This window comes from Cylas formicarius, unplaced genomic scaffold (genome assembly GCF_029955315.1).
Source record: "Cylas formicarius isolate icCylForm1 unplaced genomic scaffold, icCylForm1.1 PGA_scaffold_10__41_contigs__length_53128322, whole genome shotgun sequence".
NCBI classification, from domain to species: Eukaryota; Metazoa; Arthropoda; class Insecta; order Coleoptera; family Brentidae; genus Cylas; species Cylas formicarius.
Genome location: NW_026844214.1, coordinates 10,732,615 through 10,752,448, shown reverse-complemented (window position 1 = coordinate 10,752,448; position 19,834 = coordinate 10,732,615). Strand labels below are relative to the sequence as shown.

Genomic DNA, 19,834 nt, shown 5'->3' with positions numbered 1-19,834 from the left:
TCGAACGTAGGTAGCCCGCTCAATTACAAAAGACACCATACTTTTTGAGCACACCTCGTACTTCTTATTTTCGTTAGGGTTAAAAGTTCGCTGTCCCTTCCAAAGAGTTTTTGAGAATTGAACTATGTTATTTACTCATTTCTGTTCAGTTTGGTAATACCCAGGCTGTAAAAGAATTTTAATAATTAGGAAATTAATACTTTATTTTTATTTGTCTCTACACAAGTATGACGATTGCAAGTGAAATTTAACTCACTCTGTGTGCACTATTTTTTTTCCGGAACTTTATATCGAACATGGATTTTTAAAGTTTTGTTGGTCTTCTCTGGAGCAACTAATTTAGCTCTTCACAAACAATTAAGTACAAGGAAGATGATCAACAACAAATCTGTCAATTCTGAACGTCATTGTTTTAATTCTGCCATTGGCAGTTAACAACCCAACTTAATAAAGTTTAATTGTTAAACGAACTATTTTATGCACAAAACTTTTCTGAAGAGGCCACTCACGTATCGATGTTAATTATAACGCGTACGAACTTTGGCATTTATATTAATTCAACTTCAAACAAATATCAACCGGAAAAATACGTCTATGCCTGTATTTGATAGGTAATTGGGTATTCGAGTAATGGAATTTGGATATACCAGGTTCGCATCGGATTGGGTTTACGTACGGTTGAATATTGATTTTGTTGTGTATAACGAAAATCAACTTAGAGGTGAGTCATAGAAGCACATTAAAAAAAAGGTAAATCGAAAACGTCCGCCAAATATTTTGATATGAATAACTGAGCTCATAATCTAAACAGCAAATACGCCACTGACAGGAAAACCATTTCCACCAACAAGACAAGGCAAAGGACTCAAACCACAGACATGTACGGCTCCGCAGGAACAGGACAATAACGAGGTCTGCCGCAATAGGCAGCTGGATGACCCTCTGGCGTACAATTGTCCTGGACGTGCAATGCCACACTCTGTTTTCTGAGAGTGCATTTCTGCGGTTCGGCGTTCGTTCATCCTAATTTTAGGGTCGAATAAAAATCTTGTAGCGTCTGACCTTGGTCGCAGGTGCCGCTAGAAAATATAAAGGATAATAAATAAATTGCCTTATCGCTAAACGCGAAACAACTTCAATAACGACATACAAAATCATATTCGGTAGCAAAAGGCTATCACCGCTGGGTAAGGTTGCAGGAACATAAACGGAAATGAAGTTTTCCTAATAATAATATTAAAAATTATAATAATTGTAACAATAATAATAATAATAATAATAATAATAATAATAATAATAATAATAATAATAATAGTAATAATAATAAATCAGCTTTATTTCTCCTGAAAGTATGGCATAATTTTTCTAAACAATTAACTGTGCCTAAGAAACAGGCAAAATATAGGAAATGGCTATTCCAACTTAATTTTGTCAAGTCATCAACTACTGTGATCCGGCACTAAATGAAAAAACACAAGAAAAAGAGCATTGATTTCAGTATGTCTTTTTGGATTAATAGTTGTACAGCTTCTTGTCTTAGGAGGTGTATATTTTTTTAAAGCGGTTTTTCGCATATAAAGAGTTTATGTTGGAATTGGTTATTTTCTTATTCCTGAAAATATTTAAAAATTTTCAGTCTTGATTAATAATAATGATAATAGTGATAATAAAAATCTAGGGAGATTGCAATGTATTGTGTGAAAGAAATAATCAGAAAAAAACAAATAGAATTTAATGATTACCCACAAAAGGTACACCTTTTTAATTAGCTAGCTTCATGATAGTTCCTACAAATTAATTTTCACATATACTGCAATATTAATAAATTTAAAATCAAACAAACAAATAAAAAAAACACTTTAATCTCATAGCAAATCTACGGTCCGTCTGACTGTTTTGAGAAATTTATAAAATTAATGTATAATTATATATTATTATAATTATGCAGTTTAAATGTCACGTTAATAATACCAATAATAATAATAATTTTTATTATAATAATAATAATAATAATAATAATAATAATAATAGTAATAACAATAATTATAACAATAATATTTACATTTAACTAAAGTTATTCTAAGTAGGCATTTCTGTGCAATTTCGAGTTTTTGTAAATGTGTTTCTAAAACTCCACCCCATGCGGTAGAGAAGATGTGGTTGTATTAGAGCTGAATATAGAATTTTCAGATATTTAATGCACGCGGTTTATTAGTAACAAATTGGATATGTTTATCCCATTTCAAATTAGGATTTATTATTACTCCGAGATATTTATGTTGTTTTAATTTACTTCATTTGGTTATTAACATTAATATTAATTTCCTTGAATTAGGGTGGCGAATCAAAATAACAGCGAAAAAGCATGACAAGGTTTTGTCCATTGCCCGTTTTTTCTATGGGAGCAGACCTAGTGTCACGTTTGAAAATAATAACGGAGTCATTTGTAAAACACATAATTTCTCCGGCTGGCTGAATATGACATAAGTTACTAATTATAAATGTTTAACAGGACAGGGCCAATACAATCCCTTGCGGAACGCCTGTTTCTAATTTTTTTTTTCAGAACTGTACTGCTCACAGATTAACACGGACTGGTACCTTTTTTACATGCCTCTCAAAGCTTGAATGGCAACATATTTATGTTATTTAAACTCAAAATAATCCATTCCATTGGTACTTCATAAAATCAGTAAAAGAGATATTTAATGAACCGTATGTAAAATGTATGTATAATAATAATAATAATAATAATAATAATAATGATAATAATAATAATAATAATAATAATAATAATAATAATAATAATAATAATAGTAATAATAATAGTAATAATAATAATAATAATATTAATAGAATATAGAATAGAATAGAATAGAATTTATTGGCCATTCAGATACGTCACAAAAACAACAAATGGTACGTCAAAGGTTAACAATACAAAAGAATTTATATATATAATATAAAAGGTTGTACAATTTTTGAGAACTAACACACTAACGCAGTGGTCTATTCAAGTGTAGTATGTTTGATCAACTCCAAGTATTCATTAATATCATAGAAAGGATTATCAGTAAAAAAACTTTTCATTCTCTTTTTAAATTGTCTGTATGGTAGATTTTTTATATTATTTGGGAGAACATTATACAGTTTAACATTAATCTTATTGTTTTGTGAGGACGTCAGTCTGGAGTGAGGTGGGGTGATCATGTCAACATACCTAGTATTATACTCATGTCTATTGCCAAGTGTCCCATAGACATCCGCGTTTTCGTGAATATCCAGGATGGATCGGTATATATAAGTAGAAGGCAGCGTCATAACCTGGAAGTCAGAGAAAATGGGCTTGCAGTGGGCAATCGGGTTGGCACCGCAGAGGACCCGCACAGCCTTCTTTTGCAAACGAAAAGCTCTTTCCGTATATCCAACCCCACCCCAAAGCACAATGCCATAAGACAGCACACTATGAAAAAGCCCAAAATAGGCTATCCTAAGGGCCGCCGGGGTTAGACAATGGCTGAGATGTCTCAGTAGGAACAGTCGCCGAGACAACGTTGCACAGACCTCATGAATCTGGCCTGACCATGACAGAGTCCTGTCAATTACGAATCCCAAGAGGGTTATATTATTTTGATACAGATAGTCGACTTTACTGCAGGAGAAGGTAAGTTCTTGAGTTTTTTGTTTATTGAGGACTAAGTTATTTGCAGAAAACCATTGCTGGAGAACATTTTTTGCTACGCTGACATCTTCACTAAGCATTCGTTGATGCTTAGCTGTTAACAGAATGGCAGTGTCGTCAGCAAACAAGGTGACATTCGCATCTGGCACGGACAATGGCAGATCATTTATATAAATGATGAAGAGCAACGGCCCAAGAACCGAGCCCTGTGGGACACCGCAGCTCACTGGAAGAGCATCATCACTCGACACTCCACCAAACTCAACATACTGAAACCTGTTACTAAGATACGATTGTATTAACTTTAGAGGGATACCTCTGACGCCATAAAATTTTAATTTGTTTAAGAGCACATCGTGATCGACGCAGTCAAACGCTTTCGTAAGGTCGTACAGAAGTGCCTTTGATACGTCGCCAGCATCGAAACCCCGCACCACACTGTTCACAAAGTGCATAAGTGCATGGGTCGTGGATTTCCCCTCACGAAAGCCAAACTGCGATTCACACAGAAGTTTATTTTCCTCAAAAAACAGTGACAGGCGAGCCTTCAGGGCTTTCTCAATGACTTTACCGAATATAGGGGTAATTGCAATGGGCCTAAAGTTATTTGGTGTATGTTGATCGTCTTTTTTGTGAATGGGAATTATTTTTGAAAGTTTTAGATCCGAAGGAAATACGCCACTCGAAAACACTGCGTTCGTTATGGCTGCCAGGGGACCCACGATGTACTCAATGGTGTGTTTCAATATTTTTGAATTTAAGCCGAAGCAATCGGTAGAACTTGAGTTGTTTAGACCCATAATAATGCCATCTCACTCTCAGAGACCGGGCTTAAGAAGAAAGATTTACACGGAGAGGGTGTTTTCGTAAGGTACACATATGGGTCACTGGATTTCCCAATGGATGATACTAGGTCATTTACTACATTGGAGAAGTAAGAGTTAAATTCGTTGGGTGTGATTGAGTTGGGTATAGCCTTTGAGGCTCGGTTAGTTTCATGGTTAATCAAGGTCCAACAACTTTTGCTCATGTTGCTGGCTCTAGTTATAAAATTGGCATATGCCTTGGATTTTGTTTCTTTGATCATTCTTTTGTAGTTAGCATTAGCCAGTCTATACTCAGCCCAACTGTCGCGTGGGGAAAATATTCGACACTTGGCTTTTAAAAGCATCACGTGATCCCTCATAAGTTTGAGGTCACGATTGAACCAGACCACGGGGGGACGGAAGGAATTACTGCGCTTTACGACTTTAAAGTGATTCTGGATATTGGCGGTGAAGATATGAAGCAGTTCTTTTGTTGAGTTGGTCGGATCGGCGTTAGTATTAATAAAAGGTTCCCAATCGGTGCTCTCAAAACTTGTGCAGAGGTTATTCAGACCCGCCTGGGTAATTGGTCTGAATTGAATATGGTCATCGTGCACAGAGGAAACATCAAAGTGTAATTCCATAAAAACAGCGGAATGATCAGAGAGTGCTGGATCCTCACTGCCCGCAGTGAACAGAGTGGGGGATATATTGACAAGGAAATTATCAATGCAACTTGACGTAGTTTCAGTTATACGGGTATGGTCAGCGACACTAGGGGAGATTCCAAAGGTGGCAAGTAAGTTGACAAAATCCATCGTTAGAGCATTTGAAGTCAGGTTGAATTTGATATTAAAGTCACCTGTAATAATAAGTTTTCTCTTCTTAGAGTAGAGGTCACTTAAAAGAAGTTCTAGCCTGGATATAAATAGATAAGGGTCGCCGTGGCTCCCCGATCTATATACATTGATAACTACAGTATTTTTGTGGGTTAATTCAATGCCGCAAAATTCGGCATGGATGTCTAGTGAGTATTTATCTAAATCTAAAGTTCTACAGTTGACTTTGTGTTTGCTATAAATTGATACGCCCCCTCTGACCGCAGTCTGACGGCATCGAAAGCTTTTCAATAGAAAATTATTTACACATATTGATTTTAAAAGTTCTTCATCACAGACAAAGTGTTCAGATAGACAGAGAATATCTACATTTTTACCCAGCAAATAACCGTTGAGTAAGTCAATTTTACTAGAGAGACCATGAATATTTAAGCTAAGAATACTTAGAGTACCTTTACTACTTGGGTTGCTGCCCCGAAGCACGCCGACCGAAAAAACGATTCACGAGCACTCCAGTGGGCCAAATGGAAGCATTAAGAATCTTCTCTGAGTCAGCGTCCAACACCGTGCACTTGAAAGATGCATAACTTTCAGGGAACATGGATCGAATTTGCTCCACTTGAACCTCCGCAACCATAGGCTTCAGATATTCTTCAATGTCACAGGCTCTAGTCGTCGGATGCATCTTGGAGATGTGGAACTGTGTCCTTCTGGTTGCTACCTGTAACTTACAGGACGCAGGGTCTTTAAGACTGCCCACTATCGGCTGAGGTCTGGAAGTGAGTAATAATAATAATAATAATAATAATAATAATGATAATGATAATAATGACTCTATTCCAATATAAAAGAGGAAAAGGAGAAATTGATGCTTAGCTTCCTATCTTAACCTATTTTGGTGGTAATATTATAATATAATATATGTCCGATTTAATTATAGAAGATCGGATGGTTTTGCAGATTTCAAAATTTTGCATTAAAGGAGCAGGTCCTATATCTGCGACGATAAAACTCAGTACTAGCGCATTAAAAAAAGGAGCGAAAGTGACGACTTCCAAAAGTTAATTTTCATTTATCGCATACAACTTTTGCCTTGCTTGTAACGTGCCCAAAGATTTAAATATAATTTAAAACTGTTAATAAATCTGATCTAAAATACTATCCGCACGTTCTCTAAACGACTCCAATATGAATAAATTAAGGTGCGTTCACTAAAAAAAACAAATTTAAAAGACATTTATCTGAATCCCATGTCCTGAAAATGACTTCAAATTACCTTTCCGTCACATGTCAAACGTCAAACAATAATATCACTTCCACTTTATCAGAATTAAGATATATATCTACAGATTAAAATCTAAATACATTTCAATCCAGTTATAAACTATCTACTTCGTATGACAATGCAGAGTTCTATTTTCTAAATGTGTCTTTTAATGGAATTCCCGTCTAACGACTCCAACTTCGAATTAAGGGCGAAACTTTAAAATTGCATACTTCGAGAATAATGTGAACTTTACATTAAGTTAAATATTAAATTAGAGAGTCGTGATGATAGCAAAATTTCAATTTGTCCAAAATTTCACTGAAATAATGTAACTTCTGATAGCTTCAGTTTGTAGTTTGAAGGGTTCGATACGGATGCGGTTGTATTGTTTATTTTAAATTTGCGATTTAGGAATGTTGTTTTTTGTAGAATATTTTTCGAAACTAATATGTGACATTACCGATTTTATCAATTAAAGTTAATTAACCTGTTGACCCTCGGATAAATAACATTATACAGGGTAGGTACCCTGTAATTATATTGAAACAGATTCTGAGAGTTTCAAAATATGTTTATGATGGATTAATAGATTATGATGTTGTTTTTAAGTGGTAGTGCCTTATGTCAAAAATAGAAATTTTTAAGGATACAATATATAAGAAGTTGCCACATTTGCTAATATTCCCGTTTTTTATAAATATATTGCGGCGGGCTGTATTTATTTTAGCTTCAAAAAGTATCATAAGAACATAGTGCAGTATTTTATAAACTACAGCAAATACACAATGTAAAAAACTATTTTTCTTTTTATTTGGTTTTTTTAGAGGGTTATGTTGTTACACTGTTGATGTTTTACACTGGGATGTTTTATTGTAATGCTCAAATAAACTTGTGTTTCCGCAATTTTTTGGGTAAATCCATATGGTCTTATTTTTGCGAAGGATGGCCTAAGAGAAGTTAGCAGCTGTGTCTGAGAATGCATTCTCTTAATGAGGAAAGTTTGTAAAACAGCCAGCAGAGAGGGCAACACTAATATTAAATAGCGAAAAGGGATGCGCCAATTTTTTGTATTTAGGTATTAAGCTCTCCAACGACTACTAGTGATTTCTTTTCTTTAGACTTTTTTGTCAGACAATACGTCAACGAGATCTTTTCAGCATGTTTCTGGAACTCCTCAAGTGTGCCTTTGGTAGCAAAAAAAAACTTTACTTGAGTCACATGGGATTTTCACAATTTATTTTGTAATTGTCAAAAAGTATATAGAAATAGAAGTCCTTATTCAAAATATAATTAAAGAAGAAGAAGAAATTATATAAAAAACACTCCAAATGAGACTAGCTGAATAATGAACGGTGCAAACATATTTACAAGAATGTTATGTATTACAAAAAGAACTTAATGCTTAAAAATTCATGGACATTATCTATCAATTTGCGAATTCTCTGACTCTTGGTACTCTTGCATGGACATCCACATCTGTTGAAACGTTCGATATTTTTGATTTTGGGAGATAAAATTCATTCAGTATGATGGTCAATAATTCTACATAGGGCCTCTATTATTACATCAACATTTAGCAAAACAAAAAATGGGACAACACTGTAGGAATTGCTTACGCCTAATAATTTAATATTTTACTTAACATACGTTCGTATTATTCTGGAATTAGGCAGTACAAACTTTTATTTTATCCAAGTACCAAATTTAACAAGTATTAAAAATGAAGAAAAATGAATCTGAATGCGAAATATTATATAATATATAAATAATATATATAAATAATATAAATATATCGACGACCTCCCCTTGGACCGCTATCAGAATCTTATATAGGGTGTTCTGTTTAAGGCTAATACCGGGTCAGAAAAAAAAACGCTTTTTGCATACAAGTTTAAATAAACACGAGAAACATTATTTGGTTCATTAAACATTAATTTTGCTTTTATTTCTAACCGGTTTTTATATTCAATAATCCGTCTTCTCATTGAACCATTGAAAATTGAAATTCTGTTTTTAATACTTTAGAGTAACCACAATTAATTAAATCAACTTAAGGATAGCATGCCATTTTTGGAAATATATTCACTGACTCATGACGTGGTCATCACAATTAACAAATCTTAAAATGGCTGAAATCTCTCCCAAATCCGTGGCTATACTACCGAAAACGTCAACAAAGTTGCCACCTTAAAGTGATACTTTGCGCACGCTTGGGCTGTGCATAATTGACCATTGGAAAATAAGAAGTAGAAAACCTAATCTAATCTTCTCTAGCTTATTAAACTACGTCTTTTGTTTCATTTTCATGTTAGTTTTCATTCAATTTGTTACCGTTCGATTTTTCATTACCCTTTTGACTTTTCCAATTTGTATTGATTTTTTCATATTTAATTACATGTATAATTTAGGTAGGTAACGAATACCTACTTTCATTAACACTTTTTACATTCCATAATTATATAAAACCTATAAGTTTAATTCTCACCGACATGAAGTATTTCTTTGGTGTTATTTTAGTCTATTTATCAAATAATCGCAATTATTTTATTCCCACTTCTACTAAATAATCTTTTGTTTTATTTTATTTTTTTTAACGTTTATTTTTTTGGTTATGTATTTACGGGAATTGGTATGAATAGCGACATATTGTAGTCGTGATATTGTGGCTAGTATTGATTGATAAATAAACTTTGTAGTTTCAAGAGTTCTTGGTGTATTACTTTGCCGATGTTGTCATGTCGTTTGGTGTATTCCTTTGGGGCAAGCGTTCGACATCCGCTTATTATGTGGTCGATCGATTCAGTTCTCCGCACATTCTACATTTGTCTGTTGGAATATTTTCCTTCATTATGTATTTTTTATAATTTCTTGTTGCAATGACCTGGTCTTGAATTGCTATTACAAATGCTTCGGTTTCGAGGAACAAGTATCCTTGTTTTAGCCAATTCAGAGAGGCGTCTTTGTTGATATTATTATTATTCTTTAATTCACGCAGGTAAGTACGGGTCAAGATTCCAGTGTCGGTGAAGTGTTGTCACAGAACACTGGAGTTTTGCGTCTAATGTTCTATGGTGATTTTTTATTTTTACACCTTTCGCATTATGTTACAAGTTGATAGGATGACTGCTTTCTGGAGTTGCGTAGAGAGGGCTTTCTGCAGTCCGACGGCTTCCAGATTCCGTGCCAGTTTCGTTGGAATTTCGCCCGTCGCTCCAATTATAATGGGCATAGTCTTGATCGTCCTTTTACCCCAGGTCTGCTTCATGTCCTCAGCTAGCGACATGTATTTGTCAACTTTCTTCTGATGTGTCTTGTCAATGTTAGTGGGGTGTCATATATCATGATGTCTGGTCTGTTGTGTTGTACGGGTCTATCTGTTTGTATTTGTCTGTCCCAGTAGACCCTGTAATGCATATCTTCTACTATTGTTTGCGGCACGTACTGATAGTATGGTGTTTTATCTTTTATAAGGCCGAGTTTGTGGCAAATCTCGTTGTGGATTATTTTTGCAACGTTGTTGTGCCTTGTCGTATACTCGCGCGGTGCCATCATCTTGCATCCACTAAGAAGGTGTTCTATGTTTTCGTGACTCTCGCCACACATACGACATCTTGTATCGGTTATTCTTTCGTCCTTAACGATGTATTTCAGGTAAGATTTTGTAGGGATGATTTCGGTCTCTGGGAATATGTTGCTTGATGTAAGCCATTTCATCGTAGCTGGGCCGTCGATATATTGGCTGCTAAGGAGTTGGGGGTATCTGCCATGCAATTCTTTCTCTCTCCATCTGCTTTGAAGGGTGGCGATATTGTAATCTTGGTCACATCTGTATTTCCTATTTTTAAGGTTAAGTGGCGATAGGCTTCCATCCATTTTGATAATAGCTCTATGCAGCGCCGAGGACGTTTCTTTACCATAGAAATACTGTCTGAGTAACTCTACCTGGCTCTTGTAGCGGAGGCGTATGTCAGTTATTCCCCTTCCGCCTATCGCTCTAGGCAAGTGGAATCTCTCAATGCAAGCTTTGGGGTGATGTTTGCGATATTTTGTGGAACAGACTCTTGCCATGCGATTGAGTTCATCCAGGTCGGTTCGGGTCCACGGAACAACACCAAAGCTATACGTAACTGGGACAGCAAAAGTATTTGAATTTTTTTACCAGCTGTCGCTTTACTTCGTCTGTTGTAATTCCTCTGGCCTGGGAAAATCCAAGGTACGCATATGTCTCGTCCCGATAAGGTGTTCATATATTTTATTGCAAAGAATACCGCTCAGTATCTTGAAGAGGGTAGGCAGACATGTGATGGGTCGGTATTTTGAAGGATCTTCTACTGGTAGGTCGGTTTTTGGGAGCAGGTAAGTAACTCCTTTAGTTAGAAAGGATGGTGCAGACTCGGGGTTTTGTAGCAGGTGACTAAGGAGGTGGCGGAGCCTGGGCTTTTGATGACGTGAACCTTTTATACCAAAAGTTCTGGATCTTGTCCGGGCCCGGTGCTTTCCAATTAGCAGCTTTCTTTAGGACACGTTCTACGTCATCAACGGTAATATTTTGGGGTTTCATGTGCGGGATCCTCTCTCTGATCTTCCTCTCGTATCTGATTCTACAGTTCGCGTTCGCTTTATGTAGCATTGGTTTCTCCCAAATGATACTCCAGAATTCTCTAACTCTTTGCGGCTGTGGGTACTTGCCTTCCCGATTACCTGTCTCATTGGATGTTAGTTTTCAATAAAACCTCTTTTGATTTGTGTTAAAGAGGTTGTTGTCGGTTCTTCTCTGATGTGCCTCTCTGTATCTCCCAAGTCTACTCGCTTTCATCCTCAATCTCTGTTTAAGGTTGTCAAGAACCTCGGTTACTGTCTTGTTGTCTTCGTTTTGGTGTTTTTTAAAGATTTTTAGGGACTTTTCTTTCACCTTGGCACTGTGTTGCGGCCTCTGTACCTCGATCAGGATTCCAATTTCCTGTCTCAGTACGGAAATTTGTTTTTGCAAGCGAATCTTCCATCGGGGTTTGCTGCTTGTAATCCCAGACGATTTCGCCAGTTTCAGTTTCCAATTGTGCAGCTGGAGAGTCGCCATTGCAGCCGAGTAAACTAGGTCATGTAGTTGCATGATGTCCTCGTACCGATCAGCTTCACCCTTGAGTACACCGTTAATGGAGTCAAGAATCTTCTTTGTATCCTTGTTCGTCCTTAGCCTTGGGATGGGCTGTCTTGATATTGGGTCCATACCAGAATATATCTGAATCTTTTCTTGAAGAGCATCGTAGGCTAATCGGTCTTCTTGTGGGACAATTTGTATTGGCTCCACGTTTTCTACGTTGTTATCAGTTTGTGGTATTCGCGTCTGCATTCCTAATTGTGTAGCCACGTCAGCACGTATATTTTGTATAATTCGTGGTGGAAGGCGGTTCTTCAAGAATTCTTTGTTGGTCAAGGACGTTTTGCACAAATTTTTTCCGGAGTTCTGGGAATTTTGCCGTCATTTCAGAGTGCAGTCCGTGCGCGAAAGGGGCTTTGTTGGTCTGCATTTCTGTAATTAGCAAGTACTTCCGATAAAGGTAGATATTTATGTCTTGAGACCATTTAAATCGGGTTTTCTTGCTGGTTGTCCGGTCCTCGTCCACGGGTGGTGCTCGAGCTTCCACAACGTTGTCGAGGTTACTAGGATTGTCGAGGTGTTGGATTCCAGTTTCTTGCGCGGTGGGTTCCGGTACCAAGGGGGTGCCACCTTGTACACCCTGGCTTGGTCCAGGCTGGGCATCATCAGGGCGGTTCCGAACAGAAGTGGCCTGGTCTTCTGCCACGCCCGAGTATCGCTTGTGTCTAGTTCTGACAGCGCGTGATCACACTGATCGGGTTGCTAACCCTATCAGCGGTTTACCGCTCGCGTTAGCCTTGCCTCCTGTCCCTTGACCGGTGTTGGTTACCCGATTTCGGAAAAGGCAGCAAGTTTCCAGGCCCCGCCACGTGGAGGCGCGAGTCGGATTTTGGGATCCTTATTATTATTATTATTATTATTATTATTATTATTATTATTATTATTATTATTATATTAATAACTTCTACATTTTCCACATACCGCGAGGCAATCTAATTTAAAGAAAACTGTGTTTTGCTGTTTACTATTATTACATTTTAAATAAAAATCGATCAGTTTGGTGACAATTCCGCAACTCGCTCAAAATTGGGGCTAAATTCGTTAAATAAAATTTAAATATCGTCAGCAAAACGCGAACCGCGTTAACTTGAACAAATTACTAGGCTGCCGCAATTTGTGCTATTCACACCACCATAACGAGCACTTAGAAGTTAATAAAGGTACAGTAGTTTTAGTAACAAATCTAAAATGATGGAGCACTGCAAATTGCTACGTAATTAAACGCTGGCTTCCATATATTTCTTGCTTTAATGAACTACAGTTGAATGCTTTTCTATAATTACTCCCACATAAGTCTGGCACCATCAGAGTGGAGTACACGCTCGCATTACGCGACCCTCTCCCGAGCACCCGCCGTTAGAATGGTATATTAAACAAAAGGGGTTCAAATGGTTGCCTGGGGGATACGTCCCGGAAAATATCACGTTACACATTCTCTTTTAACCCGGAAAAATTTCAGAAGCTTCTCGTGTGTTCTTTGTCCCGTTTTATTAATTCAAAATTTATTAAATATTGATAAAAATGGACCTCCACAGCGCCCCATTTTCTCGGTTGGTAATTATGAAAAAGTTTAAGCGATGACAGAAAGTTCCGCGAAGCGACGCAACGAGGGATTATAAAACTTAGTGAAACAGCACGATGCAAACAATCGCGCTGCAGTTAACAACTTTCGAGTATTAAGAAGTTTCAGATAATTAGTCCCAGGAAACTTTCCGCCCAAGATAGTAATTAAATTATGGTTCGCCAGACCTGTGATATCTTCGACTTAATGTGCTAACTTAAAGTATTCAAACTATGATTTTCCGAAATATGAATTCCGGTAAAGTTTATGTATGGGCAAAGCTCGGTGATCCACGTAAGAACTTTTAAGACCATGTCAACAATCGCCAAATATATCGCAGAAAGGTGAGTAACCGGTTACAAAATATACATTGTACTAAGGGGTGGTTTTTTTTCGATGTACAGAACTTTAAGTTGCAATAAAACAACGATAGATAATCTTATGGCAATACATTTTAAATATGAGTTCTGGCATATGACCGCCACGGCTGGCGCGGATGTAGTCCAACCAGGACATCCAATTTTCGATGACTTTTTCCAACATTTCTGGCCGTATATCGGCAATAACCCGGCGAATGTTGTCTTCCAAATGATCAAGCGTTTGTGGCTTATCCGCATAGACCAGTGACTTTACATAGCCCCACAGAAGGTAGTCAAGCGGTGTTAAATCACAAGATCTTGGAGGCCAATTCACATTTACAAAACGTGAAATTAGGCGGTCACCAAACGTCTCTTTCAATAAATCGATTGTAGCACGGGCTGTGTGACATGTTGCGCCGTTTTGTTGAAACCACATCTCTTGCACATCATGGTTATTCAATTCAAGAATGAAAGAGTTAGTAATCATAGCTCTATACCGATCTCCATTGATTGTAACGTTCTGGCCAACATCGTTTTTGAAGAAGTACGCACCAATGATTCCACCAGCCCATAAAGCACACCAAACAGTTAGTTTTTCTGGATGTAACAGTGTTTCGACATACACTTGAGGATTAGCTTCGCTCCAAATGCGGCAGTTTTGTTTGTTGACGCAGCCATTCAACCAGAAGTGTTCACATATTTTTAAAATTATTCTTTTAATTTCTTTAGTGACTCTTGTATTAAGTGGTTATTTTAAAATGTAGATCATATTACGAATATGTTAAATACTGCTCCCAGCAAAGAAAATTTTGGGATTGGATGCGACACTATGTACAACGTATAAAATATTTCAAACTGAATGATTAAACGAATTTAAGTCACAAGGATGTTCCATTTTATTTGACCACTGCCTACTCCAAAATACACAACTACAAACTTGCGAAAACCGTCACCTCACCTCAACTAGATAAGTGGAGACAATATTTTCTCAACATGTGCCCAGATCTCGTTAAAAAAGTCATAATGCCCCTTTTTCTGATTGAATAACTTAGGAAATGTTTTTAACAAGTTAAAATTATTAAGACACTTTAAGACATCGGTTTCATTAACCACAGTCGTCAGCCAATTTGGATGTTTCCTGGACATTGACCAGATGTCTTCAGTAGATTTTGCCGGCCAGTTTTATTAGTTTTGATCGTCACGCCCCGTAGTTATGATGTTTTGCACACATGTACCTAAAAATTAATGATTTATTAAACACTCATCAAATTCGTAACTATATTGCCGTTTATCGAAGTTGTTGCATAAATTGCAACAGACTTCTCATAAATAAAGTAACGGTAGGTGGTTCCAATTGATGGTGATTATAAAATTTGTCTGTGTTTATTATTTTATGTTCATTTGAGAACAACTTCTAATATTTTGAAGTTATTTTGTTTTATAGCTAGCTGAGAATTTCGGATACTATAAGAAATTCCCCTTCGATTTGAAATTTTTAATCCCAATCTCGATAAAGAAAGTGTAGTAGAAGTAGAAGTTCCTCTCGCAACTTCCTTCCACCTTTTCAGTTGAAAATTGAAAACATACGGTGCTATTTCTTCTTGTTCATTTCAATTTTAATTTCGATATCTTTAATATCGAGCCATCGCTTCGAATTGTTTTCATTTCTCGCACTCCACATCAAAAAATACTTGCAATAATGGAAGACGAGCCCACCCAACGCTTTAAAACGAAATAGCAACCCGGATTCTAATTTGCATCTGAAAAGCTTCAGACGAAATGAGCAAGAAGTTAGGCTTGTTAGCGGATGCTTTGATGAATAATTTACATTCCACTTAGGGATAAGCTTCTTAATTTGAAATTACTCATCCCGGCGTAATTTTATTACTCATCAATATAAATTTGCCTTGTAGGTACAAAGTTTTACAAAACTTTGGCCTAACCGGAAGTGGTATTTTCTGTTTGTAGATGATATGTACACTAGGAACGGGAAGCTTTTAAACTTAAATAAGCCTCAAGCCGGTTATTAAGAAATACGAGATATTTTATTAACACTATGAGAACATGTTCGAATTCGTAGTTAATGCTTAATATTAGCTCCATCCATTTTTACCTTGTTCTTTGAATAAAATAGTGATTTAATTTAAATTTAAAGTAATTTTAATTTAAATAATGATTGATTGATTTGTAAATATCGTTTTACTGAGGATGTTTTATCACATAATTAGGCGGTACCATTCTTCGACGGGAAAATCAGACCATACATAGTCATGACTGAAAAAGTTTTAAAGGTTGTCAATTTTTTAAAAATATGTTTATTTCATTCAAAATTTCGATATAAAGGACATATATCACATAAAAAATGCAAATTCAAAACAAAAGTCGATTAAAGTAGAATTGGAACAATACTTCAAAAAACAAACAATATGAAAAAACGCTTATAAGTTGAAAGGAAGAAAAGTTTTTATAACTGAGGAATATGATTTCAAGACCAGAAGGAAAGAACAATTCTACTTGAACATTTGAAACTAGCTAAGAGCAAAAATAATTAGTAAAAACAGGATGGTCATAAATGGAGAAACTTATAATCCTCAGCAATTAATCTATGCACAGAGTGACATTTTAAATTGAGAGAACATAGCAGAAGTTATAACATCAAATAGTGCTCCACCTACTCCGGCACAACAAGATCAAAAACCGTGGACTCGGATGCAGACGTTGACCCTCATAAACAGGTGGACACGGCTCAGAATTAAGACGGAAAACGTAGAAGGGTACCGAATGGCGAACGTTCATGTCCAACACCGAATTTGATTAAAGCCGCAAAGAGCTCAATTTCAGATCTACCAAATTCAAGTAGTAAATTGGTGCAGACCATCCGCAACCATCTGTTATCACCTAAAATTACTATTTTTTTGTTTACATGTTTTTGTTATCTATTTTTATAGTATTTTTTGCTCCTCATTGGTTTCCTCTCCTTTTTTTGTTTTTGTGTTTATATGCATTTTCCAAATTTTTATGTTTTTGTGGTTGTATTTTTCTTATTAGTCTGGGTTTATTTGTGCCCAAACCTGATTTCAAGTAATGGAATCTCAAATTCTTCCACATCTAACAACCAATCAGCCTCCTCTGTAGACAATCTGGATTTAGAAAAGGTTACAGCTGCGTGACTACTTTGACTGATATTATGGATGATGGCAGTAAAAGCACCAGATGAGAATAGTGCTAGGGTTCTAGTTATGCTTGATTGCACTAAATCCCACATGATTCATTATCCAAAATCAATTAATGTCTATTTTAAGGTATATTGGTTTTGATTGTCCTTTTTGACCGACAGCTGTCAGATATAGTTAAGGTTAGAATAGGAATCCCTAAGGAAGTATTCTCGGTCCAGTTCTTTATGGTGTATATACAATTAACTTCGTAAATTCCCTTGTAGTATTGTAGGTATCATTTTTACGCCGACGATACTCAGTTTTCCCCATCGCAGGAACCCATCCAAATCTGTAGCCCTGTTAATCTGTAATGATAACATTTAAAAATTCATGCACAAACTTACGTCCTATTATTGATGTGAATTTAGAATTTAAATAACACATCATTCATTATCTCAAAAAACTAAGCTACAATATATTGATCATTTCTGGATTTTGTTCATATTGAGATTAAGATTGCGTTTATAATAAATATAAAATAAATGATTTTACCCAAGCTATTGGCTCATTCAAAAGACACACGGAATAAAAATTATTGACACTGCATTTTATTGATGGTTCACTAATTAATGAAAATTTTGCTTAAATAAAGCAATATCTTTTTTCTCATTTCCTGTAGCCCTATCTTCTTTCCTTTCTTTTTCTTCTATATCGTTCTCTACATAAGGTAAACTTCAATTATGGTATTTAAGGCGAATATTAAATGCTGTAATATGTCTTATTTCTTTTTTATAAGTTTAGTTGACTTCAACAGCACCTTGCTTTGGGAAGGAAGCTGCGTCAGGGTCCATTATTCCTTTGTACAGCTTTATATAACTACATACTATAATTTGGAATAATAAAAAAGAATACTAATATTATTATTATTTTTATTATTAATAATAATAATATTATTATTGTTATTATTATTGTTATTATTATTATTATTGTTATTATTATTATTATTGTTATTATTATTATTATTATTATTATTATTATTATTATTGTTATTAATTTTGATAATCACGGTACAGAAGCATGCAGGCGTATTTTTCCTCAGTTGGTTTGTTATTTTCCTTAAAAATAATTTATTACTGCATATTAAACTCGCAGACAAGATAAGAAAATGTGAATTCCTCCTGCGTCGGTTTTTGTTCAGTCAAACTAGCTAACGTTTCGCTTGATAAAAACCGAGGCATGGGGAATCCAGAATTTTATAAAAAGTATTACAATAGCCCGCGGAAGTTTCTTTGAAAAATTAAGATAATGTGAACTTAAGTTTGATTTCTAATAATTCCTTGAGACTACATAGGTTCAAAGGTTTTTCTGGCACGGTCGCTTACCTCTCACAGTAGTTCCAAGTAATTAAAAAATATACAAAAAATACATTCTAAAGATTATTTTGAGGTAACAATGTTCTAATGCTACAAAGAGCATTAGTCTCCGACGAGGAGCTTAATGATAAATAGATCATCCGGAACGATTTCATATTTTAACAATTAATTATTCATTACTAAACCCTTGGGAAATATATCCTTAAATTAACAAGCAGATTAGACACTAGGCAATCAATTACTCGGGGCAAACTACGTCCTTTATTAAGGATAACTAAGGTCTGTTCATTAAATTTTTGCATTTTACAGCACCAAGTTGATAATAAATATCAACCGGCAGCTTTCGAGGAAGAACGACGATCTGTAATTTATTAAACCGTTTTCCGGAAACGAAAAACGTTGACGGTCTCATTTTGCCGCGGATAAGATAAAGTTAAATAGGCAATTTGTGAGATGGAAGTAAGATCGTTAACGTAAGAAATCTTTGTACTCTGTAAAGATTCTTAATTGTATGTCGTCCCTTTTTCTCTATGCTTGAGAATATAAATGGTTAGGGGATGGTTCCACGGTAACAAAAAATTGTAGAAAATTAGCGGAATGAGAGGAAAAGATGTAATTTACGTGCAACCTTCACGGATCAGAATGAGTTCTGGTGAAATGTCAAAATGTCACGCACCCGACTCTACGCAAGGACACCAAAGAATCTTGATGCGACAATTGGCTATCAAAATTCATTCTTTTAATATTCCGTATTGAATATCGCATCATTAGGTGTATATAAAAAAGCACTTTTAATACGAATCTCACACTTTTTCTTGATTCAACAACTAATATTAATTGCTGAATAAATTGCTATTCTTCATTTTGAAGGAAGTCAATTCTAAAACTAGCGTTAACAGTGCAAACTTTTAATAGTGTTAATTTATTTATTTATTTTTATTTCACAGACCATCCAACAGGCAGACTCAGCACCCAATAACAGAATGGCACAATGTAGGCTTATACTATTTAACAAAATCGGGAAAGTGAGCAATACATTTCTTATCTGTTCGATGAAATCTAAAGTTAGATTTAAATAAATTATAACTACGAGCTAGAGAATATTATATACGTTTGTTTTAAATAAATTAAGGCTATAATTAAACATATCTATATCTATTCCGTTTAGAAAAACATAATTATTAATGCTGATGCTTCCTGAACCCTTTGGTAATTATTAAAATGAAGCCCAGATTTCTCAAACATTTTTTGACAATACTCTCGATATGAGCCTCAAAATTTAACTGTGACTCAAGAACAATTCGCAAGTCTTTTACTTGCTTAACTCTTTTCAGCTTTCATGATTTTTCCTTGTAAATAGAGTAAAGGACCCAAATGAGATCCCTCAGGGACACCAGAAAGAGCAACCGTGGATAAATTGCAGCTTCAAAAACCTTGGCAGTGCGACATAAAAGAGACATGGGACGATAATTAACTTCGTCTGTAGAATCACTAGATTTTAAAATGTGGATTATCTGGGTCACTTTCCTGCTTTGAAAAGTGATCAATTTTTGGGAAACTTTACCGGTATACCGTCCGCCCCTGAGACCTTTTTAGGATCAAAGTTGAGCAATATTTTTTCAATAGAATTTTCC

At 35.6% G+C, this 19,834-nt stretch overlaps 1 protein-coding gene and 1 long non-coding RNA gene across 5 annotated transcripts in view; both read left to right on the top strand.

Annotated features, from left to right (window-relative positions):
* The window catches only part of LOC132700301 (nephrin), a 539,288-nt gene that overhangs the window by 290,410 nt on the left and 229,044 nt on the right, over positions 1–19,834 (top strand). The gene's annotated exons all lie outside the window — the stretch shown is intronic.
* LOC132708164 (uncharacterized) lies at positions 5,384–19,291 on the top strand. The gene is made up of 3 exons (XR_009619860.1): positions 5,384–5,722; positions 5,775–6,106; positions 19,148–19,291. It is a non-coding gene; the product is annotated as an uncharacterized LOC132708164 (long non-coding RNA).